This window comes from Natator depressus, chromosome 7 (genome assembly GCF_965152275.1).
Source record: "Natator depressus isolate rNatDep1 chromosome 7, rNatDep2.hap1, whole genome shotgun sequence".
In the NCBI taxonomy this organism is placed as follows: Eukaryota; Metazoa; Chordata; order Testudines; family Cheloniidae; genus Natator; species Natator depressus.
The window spans coordinates 67,123,199-67,146,440 of record NC_134240.1 but is presented as its reverse complement, the minus strand read 5'-3'; the positions used below and the strand labels follow the sequence as shown (position 1 = coordinate 67,146,440).

At 50.3% G+C, this 23,242-nt stretch overlaps 1 long non-coding RNA gene across 1 annotated transcript in view; it reads right to left on the bottom strand.

The window, feature by feature from the left end:
* Positions 1-682: 682 nt before the first annotated feature.
* The window catches only part of LOC141991599 (uncharacterized), a 70,006-nt gene continuing 47,446 nt past the window's right edge, over positions 683-23,242 (bottom strand). Inside the window, exons 2-3 of the long non-coding RNA XR_012640397.1 lie at positions 18,582-18,693; positions 683-785 (exon numbers count right to left, since the gene is read on the bottom strand). This is a non-coding gene — a long non-coding RNA (uncharacterized LOC141991599). The remainder of the gene's footprint in view (positions 786-18,581; positions 18,694-23,242) is intronic.

Here is a 23,242-nt window from a genome sequence, read left to right as displayed (position 1 = left end):
AGTCTAACGTGTACACATATGGTAGTATTCCTATTTCCATGAAAGTCCTTCGTACTGCTTATAAAACACAATGCAGTACCTGCTAGTTGTTTTTAGTGCAATGAGAGGGGCAGATTCTTAGCTGGTATAAATTGTGATAGGTCCAAAATGGACCTACGACAATTTACACCAGCCATAGATTTGCCACAGAAGCTTGGGGGGGGGGGGGAGGGAAAGAGGAGAGGAGGAGAAATGGCCTGACAATCTTCCATGTCCTAATTATTGAGTGAAATCTGAGAAAGAAGAGCTGACACACTAATGACCATTATTCAGTCATGGACATATGGTAGGAAGACATATTAAAGTTAATAAAGGAAAGATCACATTCAGTAAAATAAAAATTAATTTGGTCACTATAGGAATTAGCATAAAAATATCAGATTCAGGACTTACAGGGCACTTCACCTATAAGTTAACCCGCATTGGGTTAAGTGATCTATGCAACCTGATTTACATTCAGCACCATACATTTCAAAATCCTAATCAATAGAATGGAATGGAAATATGATCCTGGCCTCATTTAAGAGATCTGCACCCAGACTAAAAATGTACCTTGAAATATATGGAGTCCGGATCATAAAAGCAAATACTTACGCAGTCAGGTCACACTTCTCCTTTGGCATTTTATATGTGAACATCCGAACTCTGGATTCTGTTGGTATAAGGCTGTGTGTATGTATAGCTGTGGGTTGGGCAAAATGTCATTGAAGCTGAAGGGTGTAATTGCCACCCTTCACTTAGGATAGCTGTAAAACAAACAAACAAACAAAAGCCAGATAAGCTCCTTTATAGCAACCCCACCTGAAAAGAGGGCATATTCAGGCCTGCACAGGGATTAGAACTAGGCAGGTGGAAGGCGTCACTCTGTATTGTTTTGGTAAGCGTGTGAGCACACACACATGTGGTGTGTCAGGCATTACGGCCTGCAGCAGAGCTAGTCTTCAGGCAACCAAAAGAGCATAGCTGGCCTGCAGCAGGCTTCCTGATTGGTTATGCCACCAGATCAGCTGGAAGGGCCAGCAGACAGGCTCTTAAACCAGCAGCAGCTCAGTGGCTACTCTATGCCCATGCCCAACACTATGACTGCTCCTGTGTTGCCTTGTGTGTGATGCCCCTGCCTTACCTCAGCTCTGTCCCTGCCTGAGACCCACCCTTGCCTTTTACCCTGCTTCATTCTTGTGATTCTAACTCTGACCCTTGACCCTAGTTACTACTCCAGCTTTGACTCTGGTACCAAGTTTCTGACCTCCATTTTGACCTGTGGATCTGGCCCTGACTACTGCGTCCGCCTCTGACCCTAGGCCCTGCTTCCTAATACCTGCTCCAACCATTAGACCTGATGTTTGTTATGACCACTAGGCTAGACCACCCACATTCCAGTCACCGGACAGGGTTGGGGGAACGGGACACAAAGGAGAAGACTCCGAGAGAGAGAAGGAACAGAAAGACACACAGGATGGACAAGCACACTGTGTGACCCTAAAAGAAGCCTAGAGAGAGCGAGAGAGAGAGAGCTTTTGGGCTAGGTGCTAGCTCAAAGATTTGGGACTGTGAACAAGGATATGGTCTCATGTTAGTTTGATTCCTCCCGTGTTCAGGGAAACAGGTCTTGGTTAATTCTTTGTAGATAAATAAGATTGCATCTAGTGGATCTACAATGAACAATTTCTCCTCCTAACTGGCACAACCTGAGAGCTCCCCAAATTTTTGACTAGCTGTTTAGGGCACACCCACATGGAATACCTAAATTTGAAAAACATTACATTTAGAAAGTCAAGCACTCAAAAATTAGGATTGCCTGAAGAAAGGATGCCCATGCAGCTACAATTCTGATACCTTCTGCATGTGCATCATGACAGAGTTTTGCCCACCATCACTTTGGAGGCCTATGGAAGTATCAGTAACAGAACTGTAATCCAGTCCACTCACAACTTGGCACCCCCTTGTGGCCAGGAGTGTCATCCCAGCTCTCTCACAAGGCTAGGGCCCCCTGCCAATGACTGCTCTGGTGCTGTGGTGGGTTCTTTGCCTAGTAACTCATCCTTGACTCAGCCCTCCGGCCAGGTCACAATCTTGAGTCCACCCTTCCACGGTCATAGTTATCTAAACTAGAAGTCCAAAACTGTGTAACAGAAACAAAAATCCTTCTACCTTCTCTGGGGCTTTTTCTCAGTTCACTCTGCTGCCCTTATTCTGGGCTTGACCACAATTGTATGTCCCCTCCTTGAGTTCTGGCCCAGGGCCCTATACTGCACAGCTTCTTTACTCCTATTGCAATTTTCCCTGGAGCAGTTCCTACCTCATCTATTTACTTCCCTCTTTGGGTCTCCCATGTTCTTCCCCATTGGATCAGGGTGCCTTCCTTACTAATTTTCTTCTCTGCAGCTTCTTTTCCTAGGCTGAATTTTTCCTTGCAGTCTCTACAGACACAGCTGCAGTCTCCTTTTATACAGGAATCACCTGATTCCTCTCAGGTAGGGCCCATCCCATAATCTGTGTGGTCCTATTCCCAGGCACTCCAACCAACCAGGCAAGACATCCTGTTACAAGAACCCAACTCTCCCTGGGTTCCAGTCCAGTGGCTTACCCACAAGATAACATCCTTGCTCTTCTTACAAATCTCTACTCTCCATTCTATACACTGAAGGCAGGTCCTATAAAATAGGTAGTATACGGTCTGTAATTAAGGATTATATCATGATGCAAACACAAAAGCGGTTGAATTAAGGTTGAACAGGTAAACTTATTTCTGTCATTTTTAAACTTTAGACTGCTTGACTTTGCAACCTTCATGTTATTTCAAAGTAGACTTTTTGCACATAATTTCCTCTTTTTTTAAAAATGAAACCTTTAAACAAAAATCCATAATGTGGAACCCTATTGATCCCTACCTGGGTTATCACCTGTAGATCCACAGTACAGACCTCTCCTTGAGCTAGAGAGGTAACTGATAGCAATACTAGGCTGTTATTCTCTATTTGGGGGACTGGGGCAGGGCAACTGTGACCCAGGGACTTCTTGATGCCAACTGGCAGAATGACTGCACAGAATTTTAACCTTGTCTCAGATATACACACAATCAGTGGTGAGCTGGAGCTGGTTCGCACCGGTTCATGTGAACCGGTTGTTAAATTTTGAAGCAGTTTTAGAACCAGTTGTTAACCCGCTTCCTTGCAGGGGGCGCTGAGGCTTTGATGTAATTCCTCCTCCTGCCACCGGGGGCGCTGCGCTGCAGGAGCCATGTGGGCTGCCGCCTGGCCCTGGGCATGAGTCCTGTTGCTGCTGCTGCTCCCCTGGCCCTGGAGCTCCTGATGTTGCCTGGTGGGTCCCCGGCTGCTATGCTGGGCCTGGGCTGCATCCTGCTGCTCTCCCCGTGAGTACCCACCACCCTGCCCGCAGCCAGCCCCTGCCTCCAGCCACCCCCGCACCCCCTGCCCTGCCCGCAGCCAGCCCCTGCCTCCAGCCACCCCCGCACCCGCTGCCCTGCCCGCAGCCAGCCCCTGCCTCCAGCCACCCCCGCACCCCCTGCCCTGCCCGCAGCCAGCCCCTGCAGCCAGCCCCTGCCGCACCCCCTGTCCTGCCTGCAGCCAGCCCCTGCCGCACCCCCTGTCCTGCCTGCAGCCAGCCCCTGCCGCACCCCCTGCATCCCCTGCTTGCAACCAGCCCGTCTCCAGCCACCTCTGCACACCCTGCCCGCAGCCAGCCCATCTCCAGCCACCTCTGCACCCCCTGCCTGCAACCAGCCCCTGCCGCACGCACCCCCTGCCCTGCCTGCAGCCAGCTCCTGCCCGCAGCCAGCCCCTGCCCCCTCCCCTGCCCTGCCCATAGCCAGCCCCGTCTCCAGCCAGCCCCTGTCTCCAGCCAGCCCTGCACCCCCCTGCCCTGCCTGCAGCCAGCCCCTACCTCCAGTCAGCTCCTGCCCTGTCTCCAGCCAGCCCCACACCCCCTTGCCTCCAGCCAACCCCGCACCCTCCTGTCTCCAGCCAGCTCCGCACCCCCTGCCCTGCCCACAGCCAGCCCTGCACCCCCTGCCTCCAGCTAGCCGTGCCCCACACCCTATCTGCAGCTGGCCCCACGTCCACTGGTGCCCTGCAGTTCCCAGGGCAGTAACCCTGCACACCTGCTTCAATGAGGGGGGCAGGGAGCAGCTGGGACCCACACATGTGCACACCCTAGGGTGACCAGACAGCAAGTGTGAAAAATCAGGACGGGGTTGGGGGGTAATAGGAGCCTATATAAGAAAAAAACCCCAAAATCGGGACTGTCCCGATAAAATCGGGACATCTGGTCACCCTAGCACACCCCCAGGGAAACGGAGCTCATCTCTAGTTCAGGCTCATCTTTTTAAAAAATAACTTTAGGCAGGGTTAACATACACCCGTATTTTCCCAGACAGGTCAGGCTTTTTGGTTCTTAAATCACCGTCCGGGAGGAATTTTTAAAATTTAAAATACAGGAAAATACAGACGTATGGTAACCCTGTTGGTACAAAAAATACATACTGGGGCACATCCCTTAAATCAGAACTTTTTATAGGGAACCGGTTAAGATTTTGGCAGCTCATCACTGCACACAATAATTTACTAAAGAATGGCATGTAAGATCTCTAGGGAAAGCCAGCAGCCTACCAGTCATCATTATCATGGTGAAACATAGGTATGGATATTTACATTATGTATCTATACTGGAAATTATGTTCTGTGACAAAGTTCCTCCTCTACCTTGGTGGGTCTTGTGCTTATTGGCGGATTTGCTCGCCTCAGAGCTTCACAGCAGCCCTCAGTTTGGCCGTTTTCATGAACCCACAGTCCAGGTCAATTCCTCCTGTGTCTGACCAGGAGTTGGGAGGTTTGGGGGGAACCTGGGCCCGCCCTCTACTCTGGGTTCCAGCCCAGGGCCCTGTGGAATGCAGCTGTCTAGAGTGCCTCCTGGAACAGCTGTGTGACAGCTACAACTCCCGGGGCTACTTCCCCATGGCTTCCTCCCAACACCTTCTTTATTCTCACCATAGGACCTTCCTCCTGGTGTTTGATAATGCTTGTACTCCTCAGTCCTCCAAAGGTACGCTGTCACGGAGTGTGGGGGAATCCAGGCCCTGCACCCCTCTTCCAGGGATTCACTGAGACTCTCAGCCAGCCAGTAAAACAGAAGGTTTATTGGACAACAGGAACACAGTCCAAAACAGAGCTTGTGGGGACACCCAGGACCCCTCAGTCAAGTGCTTCTGGGGGAGCAGGGAGCTTAGACCCCAGCCCTGGGGTTCCCTGTGTTCCTCCACCCAGCCCCGAACTGAAACTAAACCCACCCAGCAGGTTCCCTGCTGCAGCCTCCGTCCACATTCCTGGGCAGAGGTGTCACCTCCCCCTCCCCCTCCCCCTCCCCCTCCTGGCTCAGGTGACAGGCTCTCAGGTCTCCCATCCCCAGGGCACATTCCCAGGTCAACACTCCCCCCTCCCTGCTGCATCACATCATCACACCTCTCCCCCCTTCGAGACTGAACTGAGCGGGGTCACTGTGACCAGTGACCTGGGGAAGTTCGGGGCCCCATCTCTGGGACAGCGCATCCGCTATCAGGTTGGCACTTCCCTTCACGTGGACCACGTCCATGTTGTAATCCTGCAGGAGCAGGCTCCATCTCAGGAGCTTGGCGTTGGCTCCTTTCATCTGGTGCAGCCAGGTCAGGGGAGAGTGGTCGGTGTACACAGTGAAGTGTCGCCCGAAGAGATAGGGCTCTAGTTTCTTGAGGGCCCACACCATGGCCAGGCACTCCTTCTCGATGGCCGCGTAGTGTTGCTCCCGGGGTAGCAACTTCTTGCTCAGGTACACGATGGGGTGTCTCTCCCCCTTTTCATCCTCCTGCATTAACACCGCCCCCAGTCCCGTGTCTGAGGCATCGGTGAACACCACAAAGGGCTTGTCAAAGTCTGGGTTTGCCAGAACTGGGCCACTGACCAGAGCCTCCTTCAGCGCCCGGAAAGCCTCCTGGCACTGCTTGGTCCAGACCACCTTGTCTGGCTTCCCCTTCTTGCATAGCTCAGTGATGGGGGTGGCTATGGCGCTAAAGTGGGGCACAAATCTTCGGTAGTATCCTGCCATCCCAATAAAGGCTTGGACCTGCTTTTTGGTGTGGGGAGCGGGCCAGTCTCTGATCACCTCCACCTTGGCTGGTTCCGGCTTTAGGCGGCCGCTCCCCACCCGATGGCCCAGGTAAGATACTTCAGCCATCCCCACCTAGCACTACTCCGCTTTTACAGTCAGCCCAGCCCCCTGGAGTCGGTCCAGCACTTGTCTAACCTGGGACACGTGGTCCTCCCAGGTCTGGCTAAAGACACAGATGTCATCAATATATGCCACGGCAAAACTCTCCATCCCCCTCAGTAGCTGGTCCACTAGGCGCTGGAAGGTGGCCGGCGCTCCCTTGAGGCCGAAAGGCAGGGTCAGGAACTCATAGAGCCCCAGAGAGGTGATAAAGGCCGATTTCAGTCGGGCATCTGCATCCAGTGGCACTTGCCAGTAGCCCTTTGTAAGGTCCATGGTGGTAAGGTACCGAGCTCCTCCCAGCTTGTCTAGGAGCTCGTCCGGCCTGGGCATGGGGTAGGCATCAGATACAGTGATGGCATTGAGCTTCCGATAGTCCACACAGAACCGGACCGACCCGTCCTTTTTGGGGACCAGCACCACCGGCCAGGCCCAAGGGCTGGCCGATAGCTGGATCACCCCCAAAGCCAGCATGTCCCGGACCTCTCTTTCCAGGTCCTGAGCAGTTTTCCCTGTGACTAGGAAGGGGGAGCATCTTATCGGCGGGTGCGACCCTGTCTGCACCCGGTGGACAGTCAGATTAGTGCGTCCAGGCTGGTTGGAAAACAGCTGGCGGTATGGATGCAGCACCCCCCTGATCTCAGCAAGCTGGGCAGGGGTTAGCTGATCCGAGAGGGGAATTGTTTCCGGGGGGAACCAGCTCTGGTCCCAGGGAATAGATCTACTAAAGGGTCATCTCCCTGCTCCTCCCACTGTGCACACACGGCCAACACCACATTCCCCCTGGCATAATATGGCTTCATCACATTCACATGGTACACCCGGCGGTGGTGCGCCCGGTTTGACAGCTCCACCACATAGTTTATCTCATTGAGCTGCTTGACGACCTTGAAAGGGCCCTCCCAGGCGGCCTGTAGTTTGTTCTTTCTCACGGGGATGAGAACCATCACCTGATCCCCGGTGGCGTAGGCACGGGCCCGCGCCGTGCGGTCATACCAGACCTTCTGCTTCCTCTGGGCTCTGGCCAGATTCTCCCTGGCCAGGCCCATGAGTTCAGCCAGTCTCTCTCGGAAGATCAGGACATACTCCACCACTGACTCTCCATCGGGAGTGGCCTTCCCCTCCCACTCGTCTCTCATCAGGTCCAGGGGGCCCCTCACCCTCCTTCCATGTAACAGTTCGAAAGGCGAAAATCCGGTAGACTCCTGGGGCACCTCCCTGTACGCGAACAGCAGGTGAGGTAAGTACTTGTCCCAATCCTGCGGGTGCTGGTTCATAAAGGTTTTCAGCATCATCTTTAGCGTCCCATTGAACCTCTCCACCAGCCCATTGAACTGGGGGTGATACGCTGAGGCCCAGTCATGCCGGACCCCACATTTCTCCCACAAGCACCGGAGCAGGGCCGACATGAAGTTGGAGCCTTGGTCTGTCAAGACTTCCTTGGGGAACCCCACTCGGCTGAAAATGGTCAGGAGCGCATCTGCCATGGTGTCTGCTTCAATGGAAGCTAAGGGCACTGCCTCGGGGTAGCAGGTGGCAAAATCTACCACCACCAGAATGTATTTCTTCCCCGACGGGGTCGTCTTGCTGAGAGGCCCCACGATGTCCATGGCCACCTTCTGGAAAGGCTCCTCTATGATGGGCAAAGGTCTCAAAGGCGCTTTCCCCTTGTCCCGGGCCTTCCCCACCCTCTGACAGGGGTCACAGGATCGGCAATACTGCCGGACCGTGGTAAAGACCCCAGGCCAGTAAAAGTTCTGTAGCAACCTCTGCCGGGTGCGCCGGATTCCCTGGTGCCCTGCGAGGGGGATGTCATGGGCCAGGTACAGTAGCTTGCGGCGATACCTCTGGGGGACCACCAGCTGCCTCCTGATCCCACAGGACTCTACTTCCCTTGTGGGAGCCCATTCTCGGTACAGGAACCCCTTCTCCCACAGGAACCTCTCCTGGCAGCCTCTCCTCATGGTCCGTACCACACTGAGGTCGGCCAGGTCCCTGAGCTTCCGCAAGGAGGGATCTTTCCTCAACTCGGCCTGGAACTCAGCGGCTGGGGAAGGGATGGGGCCCGGTTCCCCCTCAGTGGGCAGGTCTGAGGCCTCCGCCTCTCTGAGCCGTGCCCCTCGGCGCTCCCTCCCCACCAGGGTAGGGTCCTGCGCCTCCGGTGTGGTACCCTCCCCAAGGTCATGGCGCAGTGCCCCTCACCGGCTCTGGCTACGGGTCACAACCAGGGCGGTCTGGGGGTTGCTTGGCCAGTCCTCTAGGTCTCCCCCCATCAAAACTTCAGTGGGCAAATGGTGGTGTACCCCCACGTCCTTGGGGCCCTCCTTGGCCCCCCATTTCAGGTGTACCCTTGCCAAGGGCACCTTAAATGGGGTCCCGCCCACCCCTGTCAGGGTCAGATAGGTGTTGGGCACCACCCGATCTGGGGCCACCACCTCGGGCCGGGCCAGCGTCACCTCCGCACCCGTATCCCAGTATCCATTGACCTTCCTCCCATCCACCTCCGGGGAACAAGGCACTCTCTCCGGAGGGACAGCCCCGCGCCCACCCTGTAAACCGAGCACCCTGAGTCCAGAGCCTCCAGCCCTCTGGCGGAGCTGGCCGGGGGTACTCTTCCCTCCTGCACAGGTGGTAAACTGGTAGCCCCCCTTTCCTGGGTCGTCTGCCCCTCGTCCAGCTGAGTCCCTACCCAGTTAACCCTGGGTAGGTTGGGTCTGCTCAGTTTGTCCCTGAGCCCGGGGCACTGGGTCCGTACGTGGCCTCTCTGGCCACAGTGATAGCAGCTCAGGTCACGTTGGTCCCCTCGAGCGGGTCGGAGGGGCCCAACGCCAGGCTTTCCCCTTTGGAGGGGGTTCTCCCTATTTCCCCGCTGGGAGGCCCCATGGTGACTCTCTCTCTGCATCGGGGGGGCCTGTTCTTTTGGGACTCCTCCCGGCTACCCCCTGACCGACTGTTCACAAACTCGTCGGCCAGCTGCCCTGAGTGCTGGGGGTTCTCGAGCTTTTTGTCCACCAACCACAGCCTCAGGTCGGAAGGGCACTGTTCATACAGTTGCTCCAGTACGATTAGGTCAAGCAGGTCCTCTTTAGCTTGAGCCCCAGCTGTCCACTTGCGGGCATATCCCTGCATCCGGTTGACCAGTTGTAGGTAGGTGACCTCAGGCGTTTTACGCTGACTCCGGAACCTTCTCCAGTACATCTCGGGGGTCAGCCCAAACTCACGGAGCAGGGCCTGTTTGAACAGTTCATAGTCCCCTGCCTCCGCCCCTGTCATTCGGCTGTACACCTCCACGGCTTTGGGGTCAAGTAAGGGGGTGAGGAACTGGAGCCTGTCGGCAGGGTCAACCCTGTGCATCTCGCAGGCATTCTCAAAGGCCGTCAGGAAGCTATCTATGTCCTCCCCCTCCTTCCGCTGGGCCAGGAAGCACTTATCAAAGCTCCTTGCAGTCTTGGGTCCCCCCGCACTCACTGCAGCCGGGGCCCCACTGCTCCTCAGCCTGGCCAGCTCCAGTTCATGCTGTCTTTGTTTCTCCTTCTCCTGACGTTCCCTCTCCTTCTCCTCCTGCTCATGTTGACGTTGTTTCTCCTTCTCCTCCTGCTCATGTTGACGTTGTTTCTCCTCATGTTGACGTTGTTTTTCATGATCCTCCAGCTCCCTCATTTTCATCTCCCTCTCCCATTCCAGCCGCATCCGCTCCAGGGATGGGGAGCTCTGCCGGGAGGATCCCCTGCTGGCTGCTGGGGTCAGGGTGCCCTCGGTATCCACTGGGCTTCCCCCAACCCCTCCCCCAGGCCTAGGTAGGAAGGGTCTCAGGATGTCCTCGGCAGCAGTCTGACCCCTCCCAGCCCGGTCAGGCCCCAGGGCCCACGCTGCGTCCACCGGGCGGCTTCCCTCAGGGACAGGGATCGGGTCGTCCAAGCGATCCCTCTCCTCCAACTGGGCAATCAGCTGTTCCTTGATGGACCTCCCAATGCGCAGCCCCCTCTGCCTGCACAGCTCCACCAGGTCACTCTTAAGGCGTTTAGCGTACATCTCCCTGCTGGCCACTCGCAGGCCAGGCAGCTTTCTACGGTTTCTAGGAAAAGCCCCTAGTGTGCCAGTCCTTCTTGAGGTCACCACCTCTTTGCCAGGGTCGAGCTGCAGACTCCTCCGCCCCTGGGACCGCTCGCTGCAATCCCCCGGGGGGACCCTGTTACTGCAGAAGTCCTTCTCTCTGGTCACACACTCCCAGGGGTTAACCGCCCCCTGAAACCGCCTCTGTCTGAATCTTCAGCACGCCTGGTCCCCGTCAATCCCCCTTCATTTTACTGTTCCCCAGTCACTTACTGCAGGAAGCGCCGTTCACGGGGTGCAGTACATCCCACCGCTGCCACCAGTTGTCACGGAGTGTGGGGGAGTCCAGGCCCTGCACCCCTCTTCCAGGGATTCACTGAGACTCTCAGCCAGCCAGTAAAACAGAAGGTTTATTGGACAACAGGAACACAGTCCAAAACAGAGCTTGTGGGGACACCCAGGACCCCTCAGTCAAGTGCTTCTGGGGGAGCAGGGAGCTTAGACCCCAGCCCTGGGGTTCCCTGTGTTCCTCCACCCAGCCCCGAACTGAAACTAAACCCACCCAGCAGGTTCCCTGCTGCAGCCTCCGTCCACATTCCTGGGCAGAGGTGTCACCTCCCCCTCCCCCTCCTGGCTCAGGTGACAGGCTCTCAGGTCTCCCATCCCCAGGGCACATTCCCAGGTCAACACTCCCCCCTCCCTTCTGCGTCACATCGTCACATACGCGTTCTCACTCTCAGCTCCTGGTGCCTCTTGCTCCCAGCTCCTCACACGTGCACCACAAACTGAAGAGAGCTCCTTTTTAAACCCAGGTGCCCTGATTAGCCTGCCTTAATTGATTCTAGCAGCTTCTTGATTGGCTGCAGGTGTTCTAATCAGCCTGTCTGTCTTAATTGTCTCCAGAAGGTTCCTGATTGTTCTGGAACCTTCCCTCTTACCTTACCTAGGGAAAAGGGACCTACTTAACCTGGGGCTAATATATCTGCCTTCTATCACTCTCCTGTAGCCATCTGGCCTGACCCTGTCACAGTTCTTAAAACCTTGAACTTAAGGTGACATGCTTCAGATAGGTTCCTTTCAGGCAGGGGATAATAGACACATCCCTGTCCATTCATTGTGTGTCTTAGTATGCAAATTGACTGGCATTGTAAGTCACCAGCTAATCAAGACTGCAAAAATCGACAAGAGATCACAACATCTACAGGAGAGAACAAACAGCAGGAGAGGGTCCTCTTTATGAATAAAGATCAAAGGATTGTTTTAATGTAACTGGGGCTGCCAGGAGACATCCAGGATCCTTTACCTAGGAGACCAACTAGCAGTATGTTTTGTCTCATTATAATAGGGCCTCCTTGGTCCTGCTTCTGTCTCGGTCTACAAACTATGCAAAGACTCTTGTGCTGGTCCAACATCTTGTGCAGTTTATTTACAAATAGACTCCCACCACTTTCAGAACATATACAGCTCCTGTAACAAGCAGGGGAAATCAATCGCTCTCCCATTACTGCCTGCTTCCCCCTCTTTCCACTTCCCTCCTGTGCCTATTTGTGGGCTCTGCCTAATGGCTTAATTAGCCTTACTGCCCTGCCCCACCCACAAATTAGGCACAGCTCTGCTTAGTCAGCTCCATTCTGCCTTGCTTGATTGGAGCTGCTGTGAACAGAGTGCTGACTTAGCCTTTCTTGCCTGACACTCTGTCACACTCGTGTAAAAAGGATCACAGCCAGGCCTGGCTGAAAAATGCTGGAAGGACTTTGGGGTGGGCTTTGCTCTATAAGACAGAAAGTATCTAGTTAAATATGTCTAGATTCTAGAAGGCATGTTATGATTTTATATGTAACCATTATTTTCCATGCTTCAACCTGCCATCATTTGAATCTCTACACTTTGTTAAATAAACCTGTACTTTTTACTATAAATGTATCTAAGTTCTGTGTGCTGGGCAGAATGGTGATCAGAGGTGGAACTGGTAAGCTGCGGTGTACGGTTACTTTGGGAGCAGCAAATCTGTGAATACTGGAAACGCACAGTGGACCACAGGCTGGACACTCCAGGGAGATGCTTGCAGGTTTTAGAGTGTGTCTATCACTAACCTGCAGAGAGAGAGAGCACCGATGGAGCCTTTGTGAGCCGAGAAGGGAGTGCTTGTGTTGCCTGTGGCTGGTGAAGCTGGGGAGCTGACCCACAGTCAAGCACAGATAAGGCTCCCTCATGCTAACGGAAGGTGGTAGCAAAGTGCATCACAATCCTCAGTATTCCCAGGAAGCATCACAGGGCCATGACATACTTTGCCAATGACTTACACAAATGTTTGCAAGACAGCAATGAATGACGAAAGTCAGAATTGTTGGGTTCTAGTCCTTCTTCTGAAGGGGAGTGGAGTCATAGAATCATAGAATATCAGGGTTGGAAGGGACCTCAGGAGGTCATCTAGTCCAACCCCCTGCTCAAAGCAGGACCAATCCCCAATTAAATCATCCCAGCCAGGGCTTTGTCAAGCCTGACCTTAAAAACTTCTAAGGAAGGAGATTCTACCACCTCCCTAGGTAACGCATTCCAGTGTTTCACCACCCTCCTAGTGAAAAAGTTTTTCCTAATATCCAACCTAAACCTCCCCCACTGCAACTTGAGACCATTACTCCTTGTCCTGTCATCTTCTACCACTGAGAATAGTCTGGAACCATCCTCTTTGGAACCACCTCTCAGGTAGTTGAAAGCAGCTGTCAAATCCCCCCTCATTCTCCTCTTCTGCAGACTAAACAATCCCAGTTCCCTCAGCCTCTCCTCATAAGTCATGTGTTCCAGACCCCTAATCATTTTTGTTGCCCTTCGCTGGACTCTCTCCAATTTATCCACATCCTTCTTGTAGTGTGGGGCCCAAAACTGGACACAGTACTCCAGATGAGGCCTCACCAATGTCGAATAGAGGGGAACGATCACGTCCCTCGATCTGCTTGCTATGCCCCTACTTATACATCCCAAAATGCCATTGGCCTTCTTGGCAACAAGGGCACACTGCTGACTCATATCCAGCTTCTCGTCCACTGTCACCCCTAGGTCCTTTTCCGCAGAACTGCTGCCTAGCCATTCGGTCCCTAGTCTGTAGCTGTGCATTGGGTTCTTCCGTCCTAAGTGCAGGACCCTGCACTTATCCTTATTGAACCTCATCAGGTTTCTTTTGGCCCCATCCTCCAATTTGTCTAGGTCCCTCTGTATCCTATCTCTGCCCTCCAACGTATCTACCACTCCTCCCAGTTTAGTATCATCCGCAAATTTGCTAAGAGTGCAATCCACACCATCCTCCAGATCATTTATGAAGATATTGAACAAAACCGGCCCCAGGACCGACCCCTGGGGCACTCAACTTGACACCGGCTGCCAACTAGACATGGAGCCATTGATCACTACCCGTTGAGCCCGACAATCTAGCCAACTTTCTATCCACCTTACAGTCCATTCATCCAGCCCATACTTCTTTAACTTGCTGGCAAGAATACTGTGGGAGACAGTGTCAAAAGCTTTGCTAAAGTCAAGAAACAATCCATCCACTGCTTTCCCTTCATCCACAGAATCAGTACTCTCATCATAGAAGGCGATTAGATTAGTCAGGCATGACCTTCCCTTGGTGAATCCATGCTGACTGTTCCTGATCACTTTCCTCTCGTGTAAGTGCTTCAGGATTGATTCCTTGAGGACCTGCTCCATGATTTTTCCGGGGACTGAGGTGAGGCTGACCGGCCTGTAGTTCCCAGGATCCTCCTTCTTCCCTTTTTTAAAGATTGGCACTACATTAGCCTTTTTCCAGTCATCTGGGACTTCCCCCGTTCGCCACGAGTTTTCAAAGATAATGGCCAATGGCTCTGCAATCACATCCGCCAATTCCTTTAGCACTCTCGGATGCAACTCGTCTGGCCCCATGGACTTGTGCACGTCCAGCTTTTCTAAATAGTCCCTAACCACCTCTTTCTCCACAGAGGGCTGGCCATCTACTCCCCATGTTGCGATGCCCAGCGCAGCAGTCTGGGAGCTGTCCTTGTTAGTGAAGACAGAGGCAAAAAAAGCATTGAGCACATTAGCTTTTTCCACATCCTCTGTCACTAGGTTGCCTCCCTCATTCAGTAAGGGGCCCACACTTTCCTTGGCTTTCTTCTTGTTGCCAACATACCTGAAGAAACCCTTCTTGTTACTCTTGACATCTCTTGCTAGCTGCAGCTCCAGGTGCGATTTGGCCCTCCTGATTTCATTCCTACATGCCCGAGCAATATTTTTATACTCTTCCCTGGTCATATGTCCAACCTTCCACTTCTTGTAAGCTTCTTTTTTATGTTTAAGATCCGCTAGGATTTCACCATTAAGCCAAGCTGGTCGCCTGCCATATTTACTATTCTTTCGACTCATCGGGATGGTTTGTCCCTGTAACCTCAACAGGGATTCCTTGAAATACAGCCAGCTCTCCTGGACTCCTTTCCCCTTCATGTTAGTCCCCCAGGGGATCTTACCCATCTGCTCCCTGAGGGAGTCAAAGTCTGCTTTCCTGAAGTCCAGGGTCCGTATCCTGCTGCTTACCTTTCTTCCCTGTGTCAGGATCCTGAACTTGACCATCTCATGGTCACTGCCTCCCAGATTCCCATCCACTTTTGCTTCCCCCACTAATTCTTCCCTGTTTGTGAGCAGGAGGTCAAGAAAAGCTCCCCCCCCCAGTTGGCTCGTCTAGCACTTGCACCAGGAAATTGTCCCCTACGCTTTCCAAAAACTTCCTGGATTGTCTATGCACCGCTGTATTGCTCTCCCAGCAAATATCAGGAAAATTAAAGTCACCCATGAGAACCAGGGCGTGCGATCTAGTAGCTTCTGCGAGTTGCCGGAAGAAAGCCTCATCCACCTCATCCCCCTGATCCGGTGGTCTATAGCAGACTCCCACCACTACATCACTCTTGTTGCTCACACTTCTAAACTTAATCCAGAGACACTCAGGTTTTTCTGCAGTTTCGTACCGGAGCTCTGAGCAGTCATACTGCTCCCTTACATACAGTGCTACTCTCCCACCTTTTCTGCCCTGCCTGTCCTTCCTGAACAGTTTATAACCATCCATGACAGTACTCCAGTCATGTGAGTTATCCCACCAAGTCTCTGTTATTCCAATCACGTCATAATTCCCTGACATCACCAGGACCTCCAGTTCTCCCTGCTTGTTTCCAAGGCTTTGTGCATTCGTATATAAGCACTTGAGAGAACCTGCTGATCGCCCCTCATTCTCAGTATGAGGCAGGAGCCCTCCCCTCACAGACGTTCCTGCCTGTGCTTCCTCCCGGTATCCCGTTTTCCCACTTACCTCAGGGCTTTGGTCTCCTTCCCCCGGTGAACCTAGTTTAAAGCCCTCCTTACTAGGTTAGCCAGCCTGCTCGTAAAGATGCTCTTCCCTCTCTTCGTAAGATGGAGCCCGTCTCTGCCCAGCACTCCTCCTTCATGGAACACCATCCCATGGTCAAAGAATCCAAAGCCTTCTCTCCGACACCACCTGCGTAGCCATTCGTTGACTTCCACGATTCGACGGTCCCTGCCCTGGCCTTTTCCTTCCACGGGGAGGATGGACGAGAACACCACTTGCGCCTCAAACTCCTTTATCCTTCTTCCCAGAGCCACGTAGTCCGCAGTGATCCGCTCAAGGTCATTCTTGGCAGTATCATTGGTGCCCACGTGGAGAAGCAGGAAGGGGTAGCGATCCGAGGGCTTGATGAGTCTCGGCAGTCTCTCCGTCACATTGCGAATCTTAGCCCCTGGCAAGCAGCAGACTTCTCGGTTTTCCCGGTCAGGGCGGCAGATAGATGACTCAGTCCCCCGGAGGAGAGAGTCCCCGACCACCACCACCCGCCTCCTTCTCTTGGGAGTGGTGGTCGTGGAACCCCCAACCTCAGGACATCGCATCTCATGCCTTCCAACCAGCAGAGTCTCCTTCTGCTTTCTCCCCCCAGACGTATCGTCTGGTCCGCTCTCCGCAATGGTACCTGTGGTACCATTCTAATGGTTACAGACAAGCACACAGATTTGGCACATTCTTTCTGAAAGGCAGTGTGGCTGTGGATGAGACATGAGTCAGCTATTTTATAAACCTGTGTTCTATTTCCAAAAGGGGGTGGTGGATGATACTTATCTGCCTTCTAATGAAGCAATATGATAATAAACACTCAATTATAAGAGCTGTTAAATGCCCAAAATTATTAGTTAAAAGGGATCTCACAAAGCTGCATGACTGGGGACAACAAAATGGCAGATGAAAGTCAATGTTGATAAGAAATGCCCACTGGAAAATGTAATCCCAACTAAACATACAAAATGATGGGTTATAAATTAGCTGTTGCTACTCAAGAAAGAGATCTTGGAATCATTGTGGATAGCTCTCTAAAAACATCTGCTCGATGTCCAGCAGCAGTCAAAAAAGCTAATAGAATGTTAGGAACTATTAGGAAAAGGATAGCTGTTAAGAAGACAGACAATATCATAATGCCACTATATAACTCCATGGCACGCCCACACCTTGAATACTACATGCACTCCTGTTTATCCCAGCTCACAAGAGATATATTAGAATTGGAAAAAGTACAGAGAAGGGCAAAAAAATTGATTAAGGGTACGAAAGAGCTTCCATATGAGGAGAGATTAAAAAGATGGGGACCGTTCAGCTTGGAAGAAACATGACTAAAGGGGAGGTGGGGATATGATAGAGGTCCATAAAATCCATGAATGGTGTGGAGAAAGTAAGTGTTAATTACCTTTTTGCAAAACACAAAAACTAGGAGTCATCCAAAGAAATTAATAGGCAACCGGTTTAAAACAAATATACGGAAGTACTTTGTCACAAAACGGGCAACCTTTGGAACTTATCAGGAGTTGTTGTGAAGGCCCCCCCCCAAAAAAAAAAAAATTTAAAAAGAATTAGGTAAGTTCATGGTGGATAGGTTGATCAATGGCTATTAGCTAAGATGGTCAGTGATGCAACCTCATGTTCCAGGTATCCCATAACCTCTGACTGACAGAACTGATCGACAGGGGATGGATAACTCACAGTTGCCCTATTCTGTTGATTCCCTTTGAAGCATCTAGCACTGGCCACTGTTGGAAGACAGGATAGTGGAGGAGATGGACCATTGGTCTGACCCAGTATGACCATTCTTATGTTCTAATTAATACTAATAAATAGACGGGTCTAGAAGTCAGGGCCTCATCCTAGTTCCCAGACAAGCACTCAGTTATCCCTGAGCCAAAAGCAAAGTTGTTGGAGCTCAAGCTCTGCAGAGCTGGGAGCACATTCGGTGCAGAGAGAACATTCAAGGATTTTTAGCAGCAAGCCAACAAAAATCTCTGGTAGTTTGCAAATGGCTAGTTTCAGAGGTTTATAACTTGCCCAAATGTGGGTGAATTTTCATGGAAACAGCAAAATCTACCTCTGTGACCCCAGCACTACCTCCCCACTCCTCTGCTAAGTTTCAAGTCCCTGCTCCAAACCCCAGAGCCATGGTGGTGCCTTAAAGAAATGGTTAGGGGAAAAAATTAACAGTAGCAAAACTACCTATTTACAATTCAATATGAAGCAATATTCATATTGTATCAGTTGCATATTTTGTGGGGCAAAGACTCTATGTTATGTTTGTACAGTATCTAGCAAAATGGCACTCTGATGCATTCCTGCAGCTCCTAGGTGCTACCGTAAAAAACAAACAGTAATAGGCAACTTCAATAGGCTCTGCCTACAATAATATATACATTAAAAACAAAGTAATATAGATTATTCATCATTTTGTTTTAGAGTTACAAAACTGAATTACATGGTGGGGGGCCATTTCCTAGTTTAAAACTTACTGTTCCTGCTTTCAAATAGATATGTTTTTCTGCAGTGAGATCCACTCATTCACCTCCCCTCCCCACCCCAAAATATAAAAAGGTTGGAGTACATTGCCTGCATTCCTTTGGGCTGTGACTTTCATGAACTTGAAGAATAGAGCAAGGACCCAAGAGAGAAAGACAAGGGGAACATTAAACGCCTACAGCAGATAACACAAAAGTAGGTTACAGCTGTATATTGCATCTTCATAGATTCTAACGTACATAGATAGCCATGTCTTCACCTCCCACCACTAATGGTTGATGGAAATATTTTATAAAAGTTAATGCATCATGCAGTTAAACTAACTATAGTCACTGAGTTCCCTGTATTGTAGCTTAGACAAACCTACCTTGCTTAGATTTTTATGTAGCATTCATACTGACAAAAAAAACTTCTTGTCTCTCAGTGGTGACTGTGTGACTGATCACCATATAACTCAGGGCACTTCTTTGCTTCAGTTTCTGTAGAATGAACAGTAAGGCTTAATTAAACCAAAAAAAAACAACAAACCTCAATAAACACATGAACAAATATGTCCACCCCCTGTGTGCCCCAAAACAGGTTTAGGAAGGGGAACAATGGTGGTTCAGGCATATTGCTCATTCTCAGCACTGACTGAGAATTTGACTATTGGTTGTTTTTTTTATAAGACATTGTGCTGTATAATTTATTTGATAAATGGGTGTTCACCACAATGTACAATGAGGTATGACCTGAAATAATTTTTCTGCCTTATGCTAACTATACTGGAATGTGACTCCTGAAGAAACTGGTTTGACTGTCCCAGGTAACCAAGGAGCCGGTAAATCACTACTCTGTCAACATACAATCAGCACTTTTACAGCACTAATATTTCTAAGTTAACCAGGCCTTTTCAGTCCTCCTATAATACCTCCCACGTAAACTCGACACAGCTGGTCTCTGCACTCATAAATCAGCTGCTGACAGAGTAACAAAATCTATACAGCAAAGTTAGGGAATAAAAAGTTGTGATTGAAAGGGAAAATGTGCAGTGAACCCAAGAAATCAATTTAGAGACTCTTGACAAGTTTTATCAACATTTACCTACAAAGTGCTCCCATGGGAAAGGTAGCTTTTGTCTTCATTTTTAATTCTGGTTCGTGAGGTGATGCCTTGCATAAGGCATCAATGAGCCAGAGACGTATATGGTTAATAAAAGCCCATGGCCTCTTAAAGTGAGCACAAGGACTGTAAAGATCTTAACTTTAGTATTGCAAGAGATCTTATCCATAGTAGGATGTTAACATCTTCTGTGGTCATTGCCATGACAGGCAACCAACCTGTCTGGCCTCACCCGCATCTCAGGGTGGTGGTGGGTTCTTGCTGGGGCAGCCTGCACAACACTGCACTGACTGTTAAAATTAGGTGGGCAATCTAAGTCAGGTAGGGTGATGGTGTGCAATGAAGGATTATGTAGCAATGGGGAACAGGCTGCATCTCTTAATTTTCAGTACTTTTTTAAAAAAGGGGTAGAATTTCTAATGAAATCTTGTTATTTTTTGGGGGACGGGGTGGGGTTAGCTTCATTCCACTGAACACACCTTTTAACCTCAACTCTTTTAGCCAAGTTTTTGTTTGTTTGTTTTGGAATGCTCCTGGTTTTTTTGAGCAAGTTCCAAACGTTTACATCAGGTAGCTGTTTCAGGTCCACAGGAGAGAACTCTTACTGTGGCAGATCTTATGAAGGCCATCAAAGCAGAGCACCTCCCCTGCAGGCATAAGCTCATCTTAAGAATATGTGGTCATGGCTACCCAGTTGGAAAATAATTTTAAGTGTTCGAAGCTTTTAACATAGATGAGTGACTGTCTTTCCCACTCACCTTTCAATTCCACTTCCACCATCTTGTGCGGTACCCTCCTTCCTCTCCCCATGCTCTACTATATACACTATATGGTCCCCTCCATCCCCTTCCAAACTGTCCTTTCTCCTAGTGCCATCTCCATATGCCTTGACTTCTGTCTTTCCACAATCCCTCTTCTCCCCAAGTATCCTGCCCCTTCTTTCATTCCTTGACCCACTGCATGTTTCCCACTATCTCCCAGCAGGTACAGTCACACCATCTCCTCTACATAGCTCTCCTGGGATCCTCAACCTCTTCTCATGTTCCCCTGGCACCACCCTCTTGCCTCACCTGACCCTGATCCTCATATATACACCTGAGCCCCCTATACCCCTGTTCATCCCTCTCCCCATGCCCTCATCACACCATGTATGCCATCCTCTTGTCTTTCCCAGAGCTCCCAGTTCCTCCACTGATACATTCAACTAATTCCATGTTTCACCTGCCCATTCTTCTTACCCCCTCCTGGGATCTGTCCTGCTGTCTTTCATGCCCGTCTTGCACCACCCAGGCTGTGATTTAGTTCAGAGGCTGCTCTAGCATCAAAGCGTTTGTGGGTGTGTATGTATGTAAACTGTCTCTTGATATCATTTTAAGCCTCACATCCAATTCCCCCCAAAATACCCAGGATGCATTTCTCCTCAGCAAGACCAGCAGATCTAATCACCTTTTACATGGTGCTTTCTTCAGTTTGTTTTTCACATCTACCCATTGTCTTTTGTCTCATACTTCAATTGTAAGCTGGGATCATAGTTTTCCTTGTGTGTTTGTACAGTTCCTAGCATGAAGGGGTTTTGGACCCTGACTAGGGCCCCTACGTGCTACATAATACAAATAATTAATAACTATAACACAATAGTTTTGGAGTTTTATGGGCCACTTTTACGCTAGAGGCCAGGCTTAGAATTCAGGGGCTTAAAGGGTAACCTAAAGCTACTTTTGTTGTCCACTCCTACTGTGTGCTGCACTTCCCAAGTGGCACCACTTAGAAGTAGGACTGCTTTAAATCTGCTGAGGGAGGGACACCTCTGCAGTGTGCCCTTATGGCCCAATGGAGCACTTCTCACCCTGTCATGGTATCTTGGGCAGTCGGCTAACACCCCATAGGGAGTCTGGGCTTTAGCTCTCCAGCTAGTACACTCTGGAGTCCACCTCCTTGTGGGATATTAAAATCCAAAGGAATGTTAAGAACTCAAAGCAGTTCAGTTGTCCTTCTGGAGATTTATTGCGCTTCAATTGTAGGCCGCCTCCCCAGTGGCACCGTGTCCCTTCAGCAAAACTTCAGTTCCCCAGGCCACTTCCCTGCAGCCCCAGGCCCAGCCCCAACCTTCACTAGTGCCTCACCCTTAGCTCAGGGCTCTTCTAAGTTTAGCCCAGCAGCCAGCCAGAAGCTCTTCCTCACTCCCCTGTTCCCAGAACTGAGCTGTCCATGGTGCTGCAGTTCTCTTTGGACAACCAGGAGCACAACCTGTACTCCTCTGACTCCCACAAGGATCTGACTGTCTCTGGCTCTGCAGCTCCTTTTTATATGGCCCTCCTGGGCCCTGATAGGCTGCTCCCTGCAGCCTTTCTGATTGGCTGCTTCCTGCACAGTCCCTTTAGGCCGCTCTATTGCTCCTTTCCTGGAATGGGTGTGGCAGGACCCTGAGGCCTCCAGCACAGGGCCTCTAGGCCTAGTCCTTTCCATACCTGACATCTGCTGCAGGAGAACCCAACTGGGACCATAGGCCCCAGTTATCCTGCTTCTTTCCTAGTGTTGGGACCGTATGCCCCATCATATCTGCCTTTGTTTCAAAAGGCTTTTGAAGCATAAATCCTTTGAACTGAATATTGAATTATGAAAATTATGTCTTTGTTTTAAGGACATGAATGAGAAATTAATGACACCCATATAGAGATGAGTAGCATTATTGATATCTAGAGAACTGCTTGCATAAGGGTTTGTAAAGTCAGGCTCTTTTGGGAGTACATGGTTTTCAGGGCTATGATGGCCTTCATTCTATACTGATTAATCAAGGGAACCTCCCATAAACTTCAGTGGTAATGAGTAACAGCATCAGACCCCATCTCTCCTGAGCTGAATACAACATTCATAAACAACCAGGAGCAACTCATAGAAACAGAGCTGATAGGGACCTTGAGAGATCATCTAGTCCATCCCCGTGCACTGAGGCAGGACCAAGTATATTCAGACCATCCCTCACAGGTTGTTCAACCCATTCTTAAAACCTTCAATGATGGAGATTCCACAACCTTCCTTGGAAGCCTATTCCAGTGCTTAACTATCCGTGTAGTTAGGAAAAACTTTCTGACACCTAACAAATTTCCGTTGCTGCAGATTAAGCCAATTACTTCTTGTCCTACCTTCAGTGGATATGGAGAAAAATTGATCATCATCCTCTTTATAACATATTTGAAAACTTATCCGTTCCCCCTTCAGTCTTCGCTTCTTAAGACTAATCACGCTCAGTTTTTTTAAAACCATTCCTCAAAGATCAGGTTTTCTAAACCTTTTTCAATTTTTGTTGCTCTCCCTCTGAATTCTCCCCAATTTGTCTACATCCTGCCTAAAAGTATGGCACACCGAACTGGACACAAATACTCCAGCTGAGGTTGCCCCAGTGCAGTAATACATTTTAATAATGGTCTAAACCAGGAAAGATTTCCTAGTTACTTTTCCTACTGGATGATCTTCAACCAAAAACAATCTTGATTCCAAGAGCAGAGCAAAGTAGGCAAAATGTACCTGCAGCAGCAAGACAAAGCCTTTTTGTCTGGGACATGGAACTGTTTCTAATTCAATATGAAGATGCAAACTTTTCTCGTATCACCAGAAAGTCCTCATTCTCTCGAAAACAAACACACACATAATACAATGGTGTAAATAGAATGGTCCTCATTCATTTCCAAATTCCTGCCAGCATTTTAAGAAGGAAGCCTCAAAATGAAAAGCAAGCTTAGTGCACAAATTGTACTTAGTGAACAAATGGGCCAGCTCCTCAGCTGGTGTAAATCAGTGTACTGTGGAGCTATGCTGATTTACACCAGCTGAGGATCTAGCCGATTGATTATATATTTAAGTTGCAATAAGTTAACAGGCTTTTGGGGGGGAGGTTAGCCATTATAAAAAATAAAAAAATATTCTAAG